Source organism: Canis lupus, chromosome 7 (assembly GCF_011100685.1).
Source record: "Canis lupus familiaris isolate Mischka breed German Shepherd chromosome 7, alternate assembly UU_Cfam_GSD_1.0, whole genome shotgun sequence".
Lineage (NCBI taxonomy): Eukaryota > Metazoa > Chordata > Mammalia > Carnivora > Canidae > Canis > Canis lupus.
In genome coordinates this window covers 75,051,538-75,068,195 of record NC_049228.1, presented here as the reverse complement: position 1 = coordinate 75,068,195, position 16,658 = coordinate 75,051,538, and the positions used below count along the sequence as shown (strand labels likewise).

General features: G+C 44.7%; 1 long non-coding RNA gene across 1 annotated transcript; it reads left to right on the top strand.

The window, feature by feature from the left end:
* The first annotated feature begins 232 nt into the window (after positions 1-232).
* On the top strand, positions 233-16,115 carry LOC111096822. Its single transcript, XR_005362681.1, has 3 exons — positions 233-476; positions 14,765-14,867; positions 15,453-16,115. It is a non-coding gene; the product is annotated as an uncharacterized LOC111096822 (long non-coding RNA).
* The last annotated feature ends 543 nt before the right edge of the window (positions 16,116-16,658 follow it).

The window sequence follows — 16,658 nt, the reverse complement described above, 5'->3', positions numbered from 1 at the left end:
TTCTTGTTCTTAGAGTGGAAGCCATGATCTCTTGCCAAGCGAAATGAATCTCTGCCTAGTTCCTTTTAACAAACATTTGTTGAGCGCCTTGCTTGCTGCGCTCTGCATCTGCCGAGGAGATACAACATGGTCTTTGCCGTGTGCTGGCTGAACAGCTCATGCATCAAGCTAGTGGCATCACAATAGGATGTGTTCACTGGTGGTATGCGTGGCACTCACTGGAACACTCAGGGGAGCCAGCACCCAGGCCTGTCTGAGCAGCCCTGGGGAGTTAAGCTGGTGCCAAAGTCTCATCACACAGAAGAGCAGTGATTTCCAGGTGGACAGAGGAGAGGAGGACCTCACTGGCAGAGAATCACCACACCTTTGTTCATGATGAGCTGTAAGAACACGGCTGTCCTTGTGGGTCCTGACACTGATTTCCAAATTCGCTGCCGGCTGCTAGAGCTCCCTGACTATCACGCCTCAGAGCCCAGGTTAGATACCACCTTGTTATCTTGATTTTTCTACCCGACAACAACCCGACACAATCACAAGCCTCATCTCCCACTGTCCTATCACAGCTGTGTTGAACACTCCCGTGTACACAGTTCCTGGGCCTTTCTCATGAACCCCAACAGGTTTTCCCATCTCTGCATTCGAGAGATGGTACGAGCTGGCTTGGTATGAGCTCAGAAAACCCTGGAAGAGCCGAAGTCAAAGAATGTTCCTGTCTGCCCCATCAGGGGTCAGATTGCTCTCTGGATCTTGGGTCTGAACGGTACTCTTGCCAAAACAGTGTCTGGGAGATTAATGTACAGATTCTGGAGTCAGTTTCTTTATTTCTGATTGAAGAGAGGGGACCATCTTATTTCAGGCTGTCACTCCCTCCCGGAATTTGCAAGTCTGGTCTTTTTAAATGTTAACTTTTAAGGAGCTAAATTATTCATTCATTCCTCTCACCCAGTGACATTTTGATTGCTGCATTCACTGTTTAAATTTTTGAATGCTCTCAGATTCTCTTTGCGCCTGTCTCGGCCTAGTGATAATGGCAAGAGGATGAGAAGGAACCGTTCGTTGGCTCTGCAGCCTTGGCTCCAACTGTAATTGTACAGAGCAAGTGTCACTTAGACCTGGGAGACAAGGAAGGCATCTGTTTTCAGATTTGACATTCTTTCCCATGAGAAATGCTTGCCCATGTGTTTTGTTCCTGCCTTTTGCTTTCGCCTCTTTGCCTCTTACCAGCAGAACAATGTCACATTTTTTCCAGAACACAGTTCAGTCTTGGGTATGTGGGATAAAAGGATGCTTTGAAATATAAAACTCGAAAAATGTCCTAACCAGTGGTGAATTTTGGAAGAGTTAGGGTCATTGGATGAAAGTGTAAAGAACGGTTTCTCTACACGTGCCCATCACTAATTATGCAGATGTTTCAAATAAGGAAGACGGCACGTAACTGCGGTTGCCCTTACGCTCCCAGTTTTCAAGGTGGCACAGCTGAGGCAGGAGTGCAATCCAGACATCAGGAAGGCAGAGTGGAGCATGGCTCCGGGAAGTCAGGGCAGGGCTGGTTCTTGAAGGCTGGGTCAGAGCTGCTCGGGCGAGGCCTCCCAGACGAAAGGCAGCAGGTGCCAGAGGTGCCAGGGCACAGTGTTAGCTGGTCTCAGATTCAATCTACACAATAGGAACTAAATACCTATTTTCTTCATCTCTCCCCTTTTACGTATGCTGTATTTTTCCCTTTGTCTTCCAGCGAAACCACCCCACCGCCTAAAACATGAGCTCTTTGCAGATGATAGGTTCACATTGCTGTCCCTGCCCTATTTAATCTCTCTGTCTCATTTCTGTTTGACTCTCATTCCTTTTGTGATTTGACTTCACATCTCTTCCCACAGCCCTCCTGATGGCCTCTTTCCCCTCTTGCGTCCCGCAGCCACCTCTGTCCCCTTCCACCTGCCAGTGTGCAGCAAGCCAACTGTCTCCTTCTGAAGATGAATGTGGCACCGGGGTCTGGAGCAATTGGCAAATAATTACAGAAAGCTCTGTTTATATTTTCCTCACTAATATCCGCTTAACAAATGTTTGTTGAATACCTGCTGTTGAGATAGGCATATGCACAGAAATCCTCGTACATCTAGTCAAATCATAGGTGATATGAAGTATTAGAAGGCAAAAGTGCTATATAGCCCCAGAGGACTTCCCTTTAGGATGCTCATGGGAAGCTTAACAAGTGTGGTGATCTGGGGTAGATGGGGAGGGGTCTCAGGCTTGGAGGGGTCTGAAGGTCAGTCAGTTTGGATGGCCCTTTAACCAAAATATCTTATTTCTATCCTTTTACCAAAACAAGAAATGTCCATGTGACCACATTGCTAGAACCCCTTCCGTGGTCTTAGTAGGGGCCCGTGAGTACAAGTCCTAAAGCTTAAATCTCATTGGCTTCACAGTACATCTGCCACTGGAGATGATGTTTGAGTTTTTTTTTTATATATATATATGTATTTATTCATGAGAGACACAGAGAGAGAGAGAGACAGAGACACAGGCAGAAGGAGAAGCAGGCCCTCCAGGGAGCCCGATGCAGGACTCGATCCCAGGACCCCGGGATCACGCCCTGAGCCAAAGGCAGATGCTCAACCACTGAGCCACCCAGACACCCTGAGTTGGGTTTTGAAGGCTGTCTAGGAGTTTTCCAGCTAAAGAAAGAACGCAATAACCAACCTGGCAAAGCTATTTGTATCTGCAAGGGCCAAAGACGTGAAAATGATGTGTATGACAACATTGATTGTATGGGGTGAGTGATGGGGGATGATATCAGAGAAACCATCCTGGGGTCAGATCCAAGATGATCTTGATGTCTCAGGAGTTTTTTTTTTTTTTTTTAAGATTAAAAAAAAACTTTTTAAAGATTTTATTTGACACACACACACACACACACACACACAGAGCACAAGCAGGGAGAGGGAGAGGGAGAAGCAGGCGCTCTGCTGAGCAGGGAGCCCAACATGGGGCTCGATCCCGGGGCCCCGGGATCATGACCTGAGTCAAAGGCAGATGCTTAACTGACTGAGCCACCCAGGCACCCCTCAGGAGTTTTGATTATGTCATATACTCAAGAGAGTTTTTCACAAAAGAATAGTATGACCAGATTCGTTTTCAAACAACTCTTCTAGAGAGAGATGAATAATAATTTGTTATTAGAAGTACCTAAAAACCCTTGATGACTGATATCTACTTCCCGAGTCCAGAGTTACTGAGGTTTCAATGAATGAATCTGATATAAATAGAATCTATTTATATATGAATCTATATAAATAGATCCTATAAAAATATACAACGAAGTGGGTATAAAGCAAGTTTCGGAACACTGAAACTGTATGATATCATTTATGTAAAAAAAAAAAAGTATAAATCCTACCACACTGTGTCCTGTTTCTGGATGCACACACCACACGCTCTCAGGAACCTCACCGTATTTCCCCTAGGAGCAATGATTCAATGTAATTTACGTAATATATAAATGTTAGCAAATGTTAACTATTGATTTTGAATAGGGGATAAATGAGTATTTTTCTGCTATTCTTTGTTAGTCTCTGTAATTTTGTTCAAAAAGAAAAGAAACAATTTGGGGTGTAAACATGGGGTGATTTAAAAATTTTTCTTTCCCGTTAAATTGATATTAGCTTGATATATCTCACATATATGTATATATGTGAGAACTGATATTTACAGTTTTCACATTAAAAAAATCAAAAGGAGAGGTCAGGGACTTCTGAATCAAGGATATCAAGGGAGAAGCCCGCTAAGGTAATCTTTAGCACCAGATAAACATCGAAAGACTTGTTCTCAGCCTCTGCATTAGTCTCGGATTGGACCCAGACTTCACTGGCTCACTCTGGAATCTGTGTTCAGAGTTGCATGAGGCCTCCAGAGCATTCTAATCCATCTCAGTTGGCCATACCTCATCTGTTGGTCTTTCTAACCCCAGCGCTGAGCTGACAAAAGTCACATGGTGCCAGGAGACAGGGGTTCCCGGCTGGAGGAAGACAGACGCCAGTCAGAACAAGGCCCCTGCCCAGAGCACCACCCAAGGGGCAGCCTTTGGAGTCAGTGGGGCGGCCAGACATGGAGCCGGGTCCCCGTGTACCTCCAAGTTGCTCTGATGCTTGCCTGGTTCAGATGAAAGCCAGGAGCTTTGCTTTTCATCTTTATAGGATGGAGAAAGTTGTTCTGTCTTTCTCTTTCCAAATCAGCAACACTTGCTATCATTTAGTGAAAAATAGAGGAAGTGAGGCTATTTTGGCGTCAGATGCGGTACTGGAACTCTTAGGCCTATTTTCAATCTATCATAGCAACACAACAAACATAAAACATCCTTATTCTAGTCTTGTTTCATGTATTTTTCCCCAGACTATTTTCAATCATCAAAGAATAAATGAGTTGCCCCTTAAGCTGGGCAGTTTACCAAGATGCTGCTCCAAAACGGAAAGAGTATTTATCGTTTTTCTAATGCTGAGTCAGGGAGGGCTTTGTATTTGGATATTGCATGTTTGGGGTTTATTCACTCAACTCCTGTTTTTTATTGGGTTCAATGTCTCCAGTACGTCAGGAAATCAAGAGGGAGCCAGCAAAAAAGGTCCCTGAGTCCTTAAGGTGCATGTACATCTAGTGAGATAATTAGAGGAAATAATTAAAGAATAAACTGAAGCCAATGGTCCACGTGGCTGCATGGTCTGTCTTCAGCAGAGGACTCAGAATCGTCCTCACCACCTTGACTCCTTCATCCAGCCCTTCTACATTGTTGACGATCCATCCAACAGATAAGCTTCTCTTCAATATGTCAGTGACCTTCACTTTGACTGCTTTTCAAACACATTGTTCCTGGGGTCATAGTCTTCATTGTGTTATCGCCTGGAAGTGTTCTGTCTCTGAGATCAGAAGCTTCAATGTTTTGCTCAGGCCATCTGCAGAGACTGCGACAAGGCCTTTAATTGTCACTGTTCAGAATGAAGCCTGCGTTTTCTAGTCTCCCTTCTAACTAGGTGTGGTGATGTGACTCAGTAGTACTAGTTTGACGGGATGTAAACAGAAGCTATAAATGCAATTCTTGAAAACTGTCCTAATAGGAAGGGGCAATTCATTCTTTACTCCTTCCCTTGCATTGGGTGGAATAAGGCTGTGATAACTGGGGCGTGAGCGGCCGTATTGGGCCATGAGTTAGAAGCTATCATTGAGGTTGAGGGTGACAGAGCAACTTGCTTCCTTATGATTTTGGATGTGGGCTCTGCATTTGCCTGTTTCCATGGGCTAAACTAGTCTTGTTTATGGTATTCTTGGTTTTCTGTCCCTGGTAGCCAATCCCAATGCTCAAGTTTGTAGCTCTCTTTTTGTCATTATGTTTCTATCTCAACCTCATCAAGACCACAGTCCTCTTTACTCCAGATTCTCTCTTGATATTATTTCCTTCACCATCCAAAAAGAAATTGATCCACTGTCCTCCTGGCCGTGCAATGAAGGCTCTGTTTGTAGATCTGATTCTGGAGGAAAGCCTGCTTCTCTCACAGCTATGGCTGAAGCCCAGGGGACAACAATTTTACCAAGACCACTGATCCTGCAGAGGGGCCGATGGCACTGAGCACAACTCAGGGCTGTGTGCTGCTTCGTAAGTGGCATTGAGCAGAGCCCACGGAAGGATGCATGCCTGTTCAAGGAGACCCTATGGATACAGATGGTCCTTTTATAGCTGTTGCCTCAGCAGAAGTCTCAGGCTTCTGTGAACTGTAGCCCAGACAGGGAAGCATTGCAGAGAATGAGGTGGGACTGGGCCCCATCCTCGGCTCGCAGGTTAGGAGGAACCACCACCTCCTTAATAAGAAGGAGGCTGTGATCCGCAGCCCGTGTTTGTGATTCTGATCTGGATGCTGTGTTGGAGTATTTCCTAACGTAGGTGTGAGTAAAGTCAGTCACTATAAATCCTTTTGCTATCCTCGTGGAACTCTGAATTCAAGAACCTAGCTAGATAGATTTTACAAGGAAAATTTGAATTGGAAGGGCCCCGTCTGAGTCAAGAGTCTCATCCTCAAAGCGGATAAACTGAAACGATGTCGTTGTGGGGTTCACCTTTGTTTGCATCTGCTACTCACAGGGTAGAAGGGGCCCAGCCTCTGTGTGCTTAGTACTGCAGTATCCTACACGGATACTGCCTATAGTGAAGTGGAATTACGCCTTTCTCTTGTGCTGGACTCAGGAGTTCCTTGACACAGGTCTCTACTGACTCATCTCCATATCCCTGCAACCAAGACTGGAATTCAGTAGATACTTAATGAATATTTTTGTTGATTGACCAAGTAAACGAATCTTGACTACCATATGAATATGTAATTAGGCCTTACAGTGGAAACATAATCACATAATAGTAACTCAGCTGACTGGATTTATTGAAAGGAAAGACTATCCACAGGCACTTACAGAGTGTAAGTGAATTAACTTACACTCATCTTAAGATCTGTAAGATGATACTGTTCCTGGAGTAATGTAGGAATGGCATGTGATCAGATGTTGGAAGGAAGGTTGGATTATGGTTGGCCTCGTGGTCCATGTAGAATTGTGTTGTGACTAACAGAAGGGCACATAAGGCCCACATGATCTGTATTCACAGCTCTCTCTCTCTCTTGCCCTTCACGTGTATGAGAAAGAACAAGTGGTACGAAATAGCTCCTTGCCCCAGGAGATCCTGGTGTACAGCCCATAATAGGAGATGCTCTGGAAGGGGGAGAAAGTTTTGCCCTGGCTGCTTAGTGTAGGGTAGCCAGTTGGCCTGGAGCTACAGTTCCCTGAGAGATGGGTTGGCCCACTTAGGGGGGAATTGTGGCTTTGGGGTGACATGACCCTTAGGTGCATCTTAGGTGGGGGATAACTGTTAATGCCCTGGTGAAGGTTATCAGGTGGCTTTTCCTTGTGGGAGCCATGGATCTATTATTAGGGCTTTCATGAAAACATCTTTTGACAAATTCCACTGATGGTCTTTTGTTACTCATACAGTGTCCCACTACCATTTTTCCCTTCCTTTTCCTACAAAACCATCCCTTCTTCTGAGCTGAGAGAATGTACTGAGGATCTCTGAATAACCAGTGCCTCAGCATGAACGAGAACATGAAGTAAATGGAGGATGGACAGATGGATGGCTGGCTGGGTGGGTGGACAGGGGATGACTGAACAAACAGGAAGAAACTTATGATAATAATAAAGGAGTAAAACCAAGAATTAGGGCGGAGGCCTAGGGCATCTCTGTGTCATCTGGTTTGGCCGGCAGATAGGCATCTAGTTATCAGAGCCCAACAGTAGCCTAAAACCCGATCGGGATTTGAAGCACACCCTAGTCTAAGCCCTGCTCATTTGTTACCTTGTGTCTGTAAATGCTTCATGATGGCATAACCTGCACAATTAAGACAACAACGGACATTGGAGAGCAGTGATTAGGGGAGGAAGGAAATAATTTGTGTATATTTCCAGGAAGATTTTGAGAAATGGCTTATTCACGTGGGTCACCTATTTTTGATAAAATGTCTTCTTACAGAAGCACAGTACTCGACAAAAGTCTGCACACGAATGCTCTTGGCCTCAGGCCACCTCAGACACTGGTGTGCCTCTGTCCTCAATCACCCTTGGTGTCTGGTGCAACGGCTCAGCTCGGGTTGAAACCAGCTTTGTTTGCAACTGTGTGTTTGCCAACATTTTCAAATGGCACCACAATGCATCTCAATATGTGTTGATACCGTAGCAAATGCTTGGCTGGGCAGTTTTTCTCTGTGATAGGTCTGGTGCCAAAGCTGTCAGTAACTTGCGGACAGGAACCCAGTCTGTTCCGGCTCCTACCACGTGGCCAGCCCCAGTGGAGAGCCAAGCACTTGGTAGAGATCAGGCGTTTGCTGAGTGACTGAACGAAAGGCACCACTGTCGAGAGCACTGGAGTGGGACTTGTCTTTTCGGGTCTAAGGCGGGGGGTCTTTTTACAAGGTCTCTGGGTTCTGACTCCTCATAAACCACCTGTGGGGCTTAACCAGTTTTATTTGCAGGTGATTGCAGAGGATTGAGCTTCTCATCTCTGTGATACCATTGCTGAGCCACCAGCAGAGGAGCCATACTGTCCCTTGGGCCTTAAGGCCCTTGAGCTTCATCTTGTCCTAACATGCTGTCCTGAATGTATGTGCTTGTGCATGTGCCTCCTTCTCTGGAGGCAGGAATCAGCTTTATTTGACTCTCATCCAGAGTCTAGCAGAGTAGCCTGTATGGGTGGGCACTTGCTATGTGTTTGTTGAGCGAATGGGCAAATGGACACAGAACCTCACTGCTGCACTTCACAGATGGCCCCCAAATGGTACACGGGAGGAAACAGATCACTAATGATGTGTTTCTGCAGATATTTAGAAATGCTACTGGAAGCTTTCTGCACTGAGCTGGGACAGAGGATAAATGGTGCAGAAGGAGCACCTGTTGGCTGCTGGGTGTGAGCACAGGCTTTGGGTCAGATGATTCAGGATCTGAGCAGCTATTTCCACAATTATTGCCTATAAACAACCTAACCTCTCTGAGACTCAGTTTCCTCATCTATAAGATGCTTAGGATTATTGTAGTAAATAGGATAATACCTGGTACACGGCTGAGTGCTGAATAAATGATTGTTACCATGTTAGTTATTAATTATAATTCTTGCATGTATTAGGCCCAGCCAGTGATTGTGGGGCTTAGGTGGAGGAGGAACACAAACTGGCCAGTTTACTGGAGGCAAAGGGAGACGGGAGGTTTCCAACAGCTCCCTGCTCCAGTCACCCTTTGTCTTCTTCCCATGAAATAGCTCAGGATCTGCTTGGCCCATAGTGGGAAGGGGCCTCTGAGAGGTGCCCTGGGAGTGGGGAAGGGCCAAGCGACCAGAGGACTTGCATGACTGAAAGTTGTAGAAAGGACTGAGGAAGAATGACTAATGGGAGACAGGCACTCCATTCAGGTCCCCAAATCATAACTGTATTAAATGAATGATGTGTATGAAAGTACTCTGTGAAGCCATGGCTGTGTCTGCAAATCATAGCTATTAGCATCACAGTGTGCTTATTATGGTGCCGTGGGTGGTTCTGCCAGGCAGGGCATCTTTCAGGTTTCTTGGGTTAGGCTATATTCCTTAAATGTTAAGGCATTTATTTATATTTATTAAAAATTTATTATTCCTTAAATGTCCTCCCACCCCCCCAAAATTAGAAACAAGAGTATTGAACCCAACAAAGCACTTTTTTTTATAATAAATTTATTTTTTATTGGTGTTCAATTTGCCAACATACAGAATAACACCCAGTGCTCATCCCGTCTAGTGCTCCCCTCAGTGCCCGCCACCCAGTCACCCCCACCCCTGCCCTCCTCCCCTTCCACCACCCCTAGTTCGTTTCCCAGAGTTAGGAGTCTTCCATGTTCTGTCTCCCTTTCTGATATTTCCCACACATTTCTTCTCCCTTCCCCTCTATTCCCTTTCACTATTATTTATATTCCCCAAATGAATGAGAACATATAATGTTTGTCCTTCTCCGACTGACTTACTTCACTCAGCATAATACCCTCCAGTTCCATCCACGTCGATGCAAATGGTGGGTATTTGTCGTTTCTAATGGCTGAGGAATATTCCATTGTATACATAGACCACAGCTTCTTTATCCATTCATCTTTCAATGGACACCGAGGCTCCTTCCACAGTTTGGCTATTGTGAACATTGCTGCTAGAAACATCGGGGTGCAGGTGTCCCGGCGTTTCATTGCATCTGAATCTTTGGGGTAAATCCCCAACAGTGCAATTGCTGGGTCGTAGGGCAGGTCTATTTTTAACTCTTTGAGGAACCTCCACACAGTTTTCCAGAGTGGCTGCACCAGTTCACATCCCCACCAACAGTGCAAGAGGGTTCCCTTTTCTCCACATCCTCTCCCACATTTGTTGTTTCCTGTGTCGTTAATTTTCCCCATTCTCACTGGTGTGAGGTGGGATCTCATCGTGGTTTTGATTTGTATTTCCCTGATGGCAAGTGATGCGGAGCATTTTCTCATGTGTTTGTTGGCCATGTCTATGTCTTCCTCTGTGAGATTTCTCTTCATGTCTTTTGCCCATTTCATGATTGGATTGTTTGTTTCTTTGGTGTTGAGTTTAATAAGTTCTTTATAGATCTTGGAAACTAGCCCTTTATCTGATATGTCATTTGCAAATATCTTCTCCCATTCTGTAGGTTGTCTTTTAGTTTTGTTGACTGTATCCTTTGCTGTGCAAAAGCTTCTTATCTTGATGAAGTCCCAATAGTTCATTTTTGCTTTTGTTTCTTTTGCCTTCGTGGATGTATCTTGCAAGAAGTTGCTGTGGCTGAGTTCAAAAAGGGTGTTGCCTGTGTTCTCCTCTAGGATTTTGATGGAATCTTGTCTCACATTTAGATCTTTCATCCATTTTGAGTGTATCTTTGTGTCTGGTGCAAGAGAGTGGTCTAGTTTCATTCTTCTGCATGTGGATGTCTAATTTTCCCAGCACCATTTATTGAAGAGACTGTCTTTCTTCCGGTGGATAGTCTTTCCTCCTTTGTTGAATATTAGTTGACCATAAAGTTGAGGGTCAACTTCTGGATTCTCTATTCTGTTCCACTGATCTATGTGTCTGTTTTTGTGCCAGTACCACACTGTCTTGATGACCACAGCTTTGTAGTACAACCTGAAATCTGGCATTCTGATGCCCCCAGCTAGGGTTTTCTTTTTTAATATTCCCCTGGCTATTCGGGGTCTTTTCTGATTCCACACAAATCTTAAGATGATTTGTTCCAACTCTCTGAAGAAAGTCCATGGTATTTTGATAGGGATTGCATTAAACGTGTACATTGCCCTGGGTAACATTGATATTTTCACAATATTAATTCTTCCAATCCATGAGCATGGAATATTTTTCCATCTCTTTGTGTCTTCCTCAATTTCTTTCAGAAGTGTTCTATAGTTTTTAGGGTATAGATCCTTTACCTCTTTGGTTAGGTTTATTCCTAGGTATCTTATGCTTTTGGGTGCCATTGTAAATGGGATTGACTCCTTAATTTCTCTTTCTTCAGTCTCATTGTTAGTGTATAGAAATGCCACTGACTTCTGGGCATTGATTTTGTATCCTGCCACACTGCCGAATTGCTGTATGAGTTCTAGCAATCTTGGGGTGGAGGCTTTTGGGTTTTCTATGTAGAGCATCATGTCATCGGTGAGGAGGGAGAGTTCGACTTCTTCTTTGCCAATTCGAATGCCTTTAATGTCTTTTTGTTGTCTGATTGCCGAGGCTAGGACTTCCAGTACTATGTTGAATAGCAGGGGTGAGAGTGGACATCCCTGTCTTGTTCCTGATCTTAGGGGAAAGGCTCCCAGTGCTTCCCCATTGAGAATGATATTTGCTGTGGGCTTTTCGTAGATGGCTTTTAAGATGTTGAGGAATGTTCCCTCTATCCCTACACTCTGAAGAGTTTTGATCAGGAATGGATGCTGTATTTTGTCAAATGCTTTCTCTGCATCTATTGAGAGGATCATATGGTTCTTGTTTTTTCTCTTGCTGATATGATGAATCACATTGATTGTTTTACGAGTGTTGAACCAGCCTTGTGTCCCGGGAATAAATCCTACTTGGTCATGGTGAATAATTTTCTTAATGTACTGTTGGATCCTATTGGCTAGTATCTTGTTGAGAATTTTTGCATCCATGTTCATCAGGGATATTGGTCTGTAAGTCTGTAATTCCCCTTTTTGGTGGGGTCTTTGTCTGGTTTTGGAATTAAGGTGATGCTGGCCTCATAGAATGAATTTGGAAGTACTCCATCTCTTGCTATCTTTCCAAATAGCTTTAGTAGAATAGGTATGGTTTCTTCTTCAAATGTTTGATAGAATTCCCCTGGGAAGCCATCTGGCCCTGGACTTTTGTGTCTTGGGAGGTTTTTGATGACTGCTTCAATTTCCTCCCTGGTTATTGGCCTGTTCAGGTTTTCTATTTCTTCCAGTTCCAGTTTTGGTAGTTTGTGGCTTTTCAGAAATGTGTCCATTTCTTCTAGATTGCCTAATTTATTGGCATATAGCTGTTCATAATATGTTTTTAAGATCGTTTGTATTTCCTTGGTGTTGGTAGTGATCTCTCCTTTCTCATTCATGGTTTTATTAATTTGAGTCTTCTCTCTCTCCTTTTTAATAAGGCTGGCTAATGGTTTATCTATCTTATTAATTCTTTCAAAGAACCAACTCCTGGTTCTGTTGATCTGTTCCACAGATCTTCTGGTCTCGATTTCATTGAGTTCTGCTTGAATCTTTATTAACTCTCTTCTTCTGCTGGGTGTAGGATCTATTTGCTGTTTTTTCTCTAGCTCCTTTAGGTGTAAGGTTAGCTTTTGTATTTGAGATCTTTTCAGTTTTTGGATGGATGCTTGTATTGTGATGTATTTCCCCCTCAGGACAGCCTTTGCTGCATCCCAAAGATTTTGAACGGTTGTATCTTCATTCTCATTAGTTTCCATGAATCTTTTTAATTCTTAATTTCCTGGTTGACCCTTTCATCTTTTAGCAAGATGGTCCTTAGCCTCCACATGTTTGAAGTCTTTCCAAACTTCTTGCCAACAAAGCACTTCTTGAGGACCTGCTAATTTGTGCAGGGCACTGTGAAGTTACATGGAAGAGAAACCCTACCTTCATGGGCTCACAACCCAGTGCACCTGCAAAGTCACATTGCCTTAATTCAGGGTTCCAAGGAGGCCAGGAATAGATCCCTTGGGCTTTTGTATTATTCGAGTGGGAGAGCAAAATGAGGGGGCAGAAAGCTGGAAGTACAGACGCCTTCTTTGGCAAGTGCACAGCCATATGCTGGGAGTGTGCTGCCCACGGGAGTGCTCCTGCCCAGGAGAAAGCAGATCTAAAGGCAGAAGAGGAGGTAGGTGTCTGGCCTCCAAAGCACATGCCCTATCCACTCACCTGGAGCAGTGACTTGAAGCCCAATTTACCATTTCGACCTGTTTGGTCGAAATGCCAGTCATGTGCTCACCAGATGTGGGTACCGATGCTCCTGAGTGATGTGTGCGAGGTGTCGCTAGGCCACCAGGCAGCTGGGCTCCTGGCACTTCCCGACCGGTCCCCATTTTGCCCCCCAGCCCCACTGCGCTCAGTGCAGACCCAGGCCTGGCCCAGTGGTGGTGGAAGCTGCCCACTGTCCAGCTGGGCGCCTGGGTAGCCAGTTAAGGCTGGATCTGACCTCTGCAGTGGCCACTGGCTGCTTTATGGGGCATCAGTGCCTTGAGTATAGTGTCCCAAATTTCACTTAAAAAAAAAAAAAAAAAAAAGAAAGAAAAAGTCTGCTTGGTTCTGGCTCCTCCCCAAAGTGGGTCAGGGTAAATTTAGACAGGATCTTTAGTGGCTCCGAGAATTCAATTTGTTCAATTCGCTTTAAGTTCAATTTGAGCTTGACCTCTGAGGACACAGTGTTCTCAGGGGAAGATGTTCCTGCCTTGTTATTCTGGGGTTTTGCTTTAACCAGTATGGCCTGGGAAGGGCCTTCAGGATGGAGGTGTAGCCAACAAGGCAAGAAGTGACTGGAGAGACCCTCTTTTGTGGCCGAGGGAAAGGTGGCTTTTCATACCCAGAAATCCTCTCTGCTTTCTCAAAATTGCCAGCACAAGTGACCCTACAACCCTGCAACCCCATAACCCCTAGGGGTAAAGTCTGACTTAGCAAAGCTGTGGCTGCTCCAGAATTCCTATAGAGGAGTGACCTTGGGGGCTCATCCTAGTTGAATGGGGACTCGGAAAATTTTTGAAACTGTTTTCATGTTCCATCGCAGTGAAAAGTTAATAGTTCCTATTAAATAAAGGGGTGAGGGGATAATAGAGATGAGAAGAGGTAGGCTAAATACCCCTGTCTCCCCCTTCCAGGCCTGCCCCAGCCAACCCTGGTGCTGCTCCCACCAAAGTCATGGTTTTGGCTCTTGCTCACATGGCAGGTGTGGGGTGGGAGGGCACGTGGAGCAGGGCACTGGCCCCTCCCTAGTGTTGAACACATATTTTAAGTAAACAAAGTAAACCTGTGGTCATATACGAGGCTGCCAGGAGCCTCATCTAGTTCTGTGCTTCTATACTTTCCCTTCAAAGGATTACATTCAGAAATGTAGAAGTGCCTTGAGCACTTTCCCTGCCTTCTCCGGAATCCATGAAGCAAATGTAAATAATGCGTTCCCGGTGCCCGAGTTCATCCTTCTGTGTAAGGAGTTATGTGAGGGTTTAACAGGCCATGATCCCTTTAGGAAGGGCACCATGTTAATACAAGAAACAGTTGTGATCACACTGAGAAAAGGATTCTGGTCACATTGGTCAACTGAGGCTAATGTTACAATCTTGAAAGAGATGAACTCAATGAAATTGAAGACATGACTTGGTCTCAAGCTCCAGGGCAGAAGCAGTTGATCTGATTTGGGCCCAGGTCCACTGGGCAATCTAAATGTGTTCCATAGCAGGGTCACTTCAACAAGGTGACCTGGCCCCGTGTGTTCACCAGAGCAGGGTGGGGAATGGAGTGGGTCTGAGGCAGCTGCAAGCAGCTGTACGGTAAAGCCTCGGGATGAGTTTCGCTTTGCCAATTATTACCGTGTAACCTTGAAGCAATCAATGACTTTTCTGATCCTGTTCCTTTAGCTATGAGATTAGGGCAACAGCCTGATTTACAGGATAATTGAGGGAATGAAATGAGATGATATTCCCTTGTGTTTCTGGAGCAGTTCTTGGAGGACAGACACAGCGCTGACCCACTGTTTCAGTCTCCACAGCACCTAATGAGGTTATTCCCATCGTATGGAATGGAAAAACTGAACTCCAGAGACGGTAAGGACCATGACCACAGCCAGTGTCAGAAGTGGTATAAAACAGAATTAATTTGGATGGGGATCAATTCTTTAAAACTTCTTACACCCAGGTCTCACCCTAGAGCAAGTATATATCAAAAGTCTGGGTTAAGAGACAGGCTTTTATTTTATTTTATTTTTATTATTTTCTTTTATTTTTTTAAGCCCAGGTGATTCCAGTGTCCAGTGATGTTTGGAAACCACTAGGTTAAGAAATTTTCTACTGGTGGTTCTTGGTCCTGGCTGCAGTGGACCACCAGGGAAACATCTAAAATATACTGATGGCCACACCCACGGGAGTCTGATTTATGTGGCCAGGCCTTCCGGGCCTTATGCTACTTGGATGATTCTCAAACATAGTCCAGTAGAGACTGCTGTGCTAAGTTGCAGGGAAAGCACCCCCAGAAAATGGTTGCGTTCTTCCATTACTTAACACATCACCTTGGTCAGTTTGCTCTTAAGGTCTCTTCCAATCATTACTTGTAATTCTCTGGGGCAGTCACTACTCACCTTTGTCTCAACTGGCTGGCACAAGGGAGGAGCTCAAGCCATATTTCTCCAACAGCAAGTGAAACTAGGAAGAAGCAAGGAGCAGGGAGCAGCATCGCTGGAATCTTTGACCTGTCCGGTCCTGCTTCATACATGTAGTCAATCAGTTCCATAAGAAGCACAGGTCTGCCTTCATCTGCCCTCTTGGCTAAAGGAACTGGAATATTTTTTTATTCTGAATTCGAAGAATTCAATAAGAAAAATAATAACTGTTTACATAACTTTAAGTTCTCTTATGACTTTGTTAGCATGAAGTAGCACTTCTCCATGTTATGTGAAAATTTGAGCTGTTTGGATTTCCTCATATCATTCATACACGTATTTGTATTTTTTGGACCATTATTTCTGTCAGGATGGGCTAACGTATGCTGCATTAATGAACAATTCCCAAATCTCAGTGGCTTAACACAACAAGGACATATTTGTCCCTCATGCTGCATATTTAAAGTTGGCCTGTGTATGACAGTCACTCAGGGGCCCAGCCAGAGGGACATATGCTCCCACAACTGCCAAGGCACAAGATAAGTGGTGTACTAGCTCTTTAAACTTCCAGCAGGGGCAGCCTAGGTGGCTTAGCGGTTGAATGTCTACCTTCAGCTCAAGGCGTGATCCTGGAGACCCGGGATTGAGGCCCACATCAGGCTCCCTGCATGGAGCCTGCTTCTCCCTCTGCCTGTGTTTCTGCCTCTCTCTCTCGCTCTCTCTGTGTGTGTGTCTCTCATGAATAAATAAATAAAATCTTTAAAAAAAAAAAAACTTCCAGCAGGAAGTGACACCTATGGCTTTTTATTCGCAATTCATTGGCAGAGAGCCACATACAACTTCAAAGGGGGTAGGAAGAGTGATTTTATTATATGCTCAGGAGTACATGGAATATTCATGAAGAGCTCTAATAACTAACACAACCACATTCACACCTAGCTCCTTTTTTATTAGCGCTCCCTTGAGAACACTGGCTCTGTCCAGAGTCTAACTTGCAGGTCAACAGGCATGCACCCATGATAAGACAGTAGATGAGGCTGGTGGCACCACTAGGAATGTCATGTCTGAGCCTTCTAGTGAAAAAGGGGAAAAGTGGCTCCTTCTACAAAGTGCCATAGAAGATGGTAGGAAGGAGTAACTGGCATTTCTGCTAGGGCAGTCCTTATTCTGGAAGGACTATATTGGGATGGATGGCAGTGTCCTGAGGGTCAGGATGGATGAACAACTTTTCTCCCTTTGG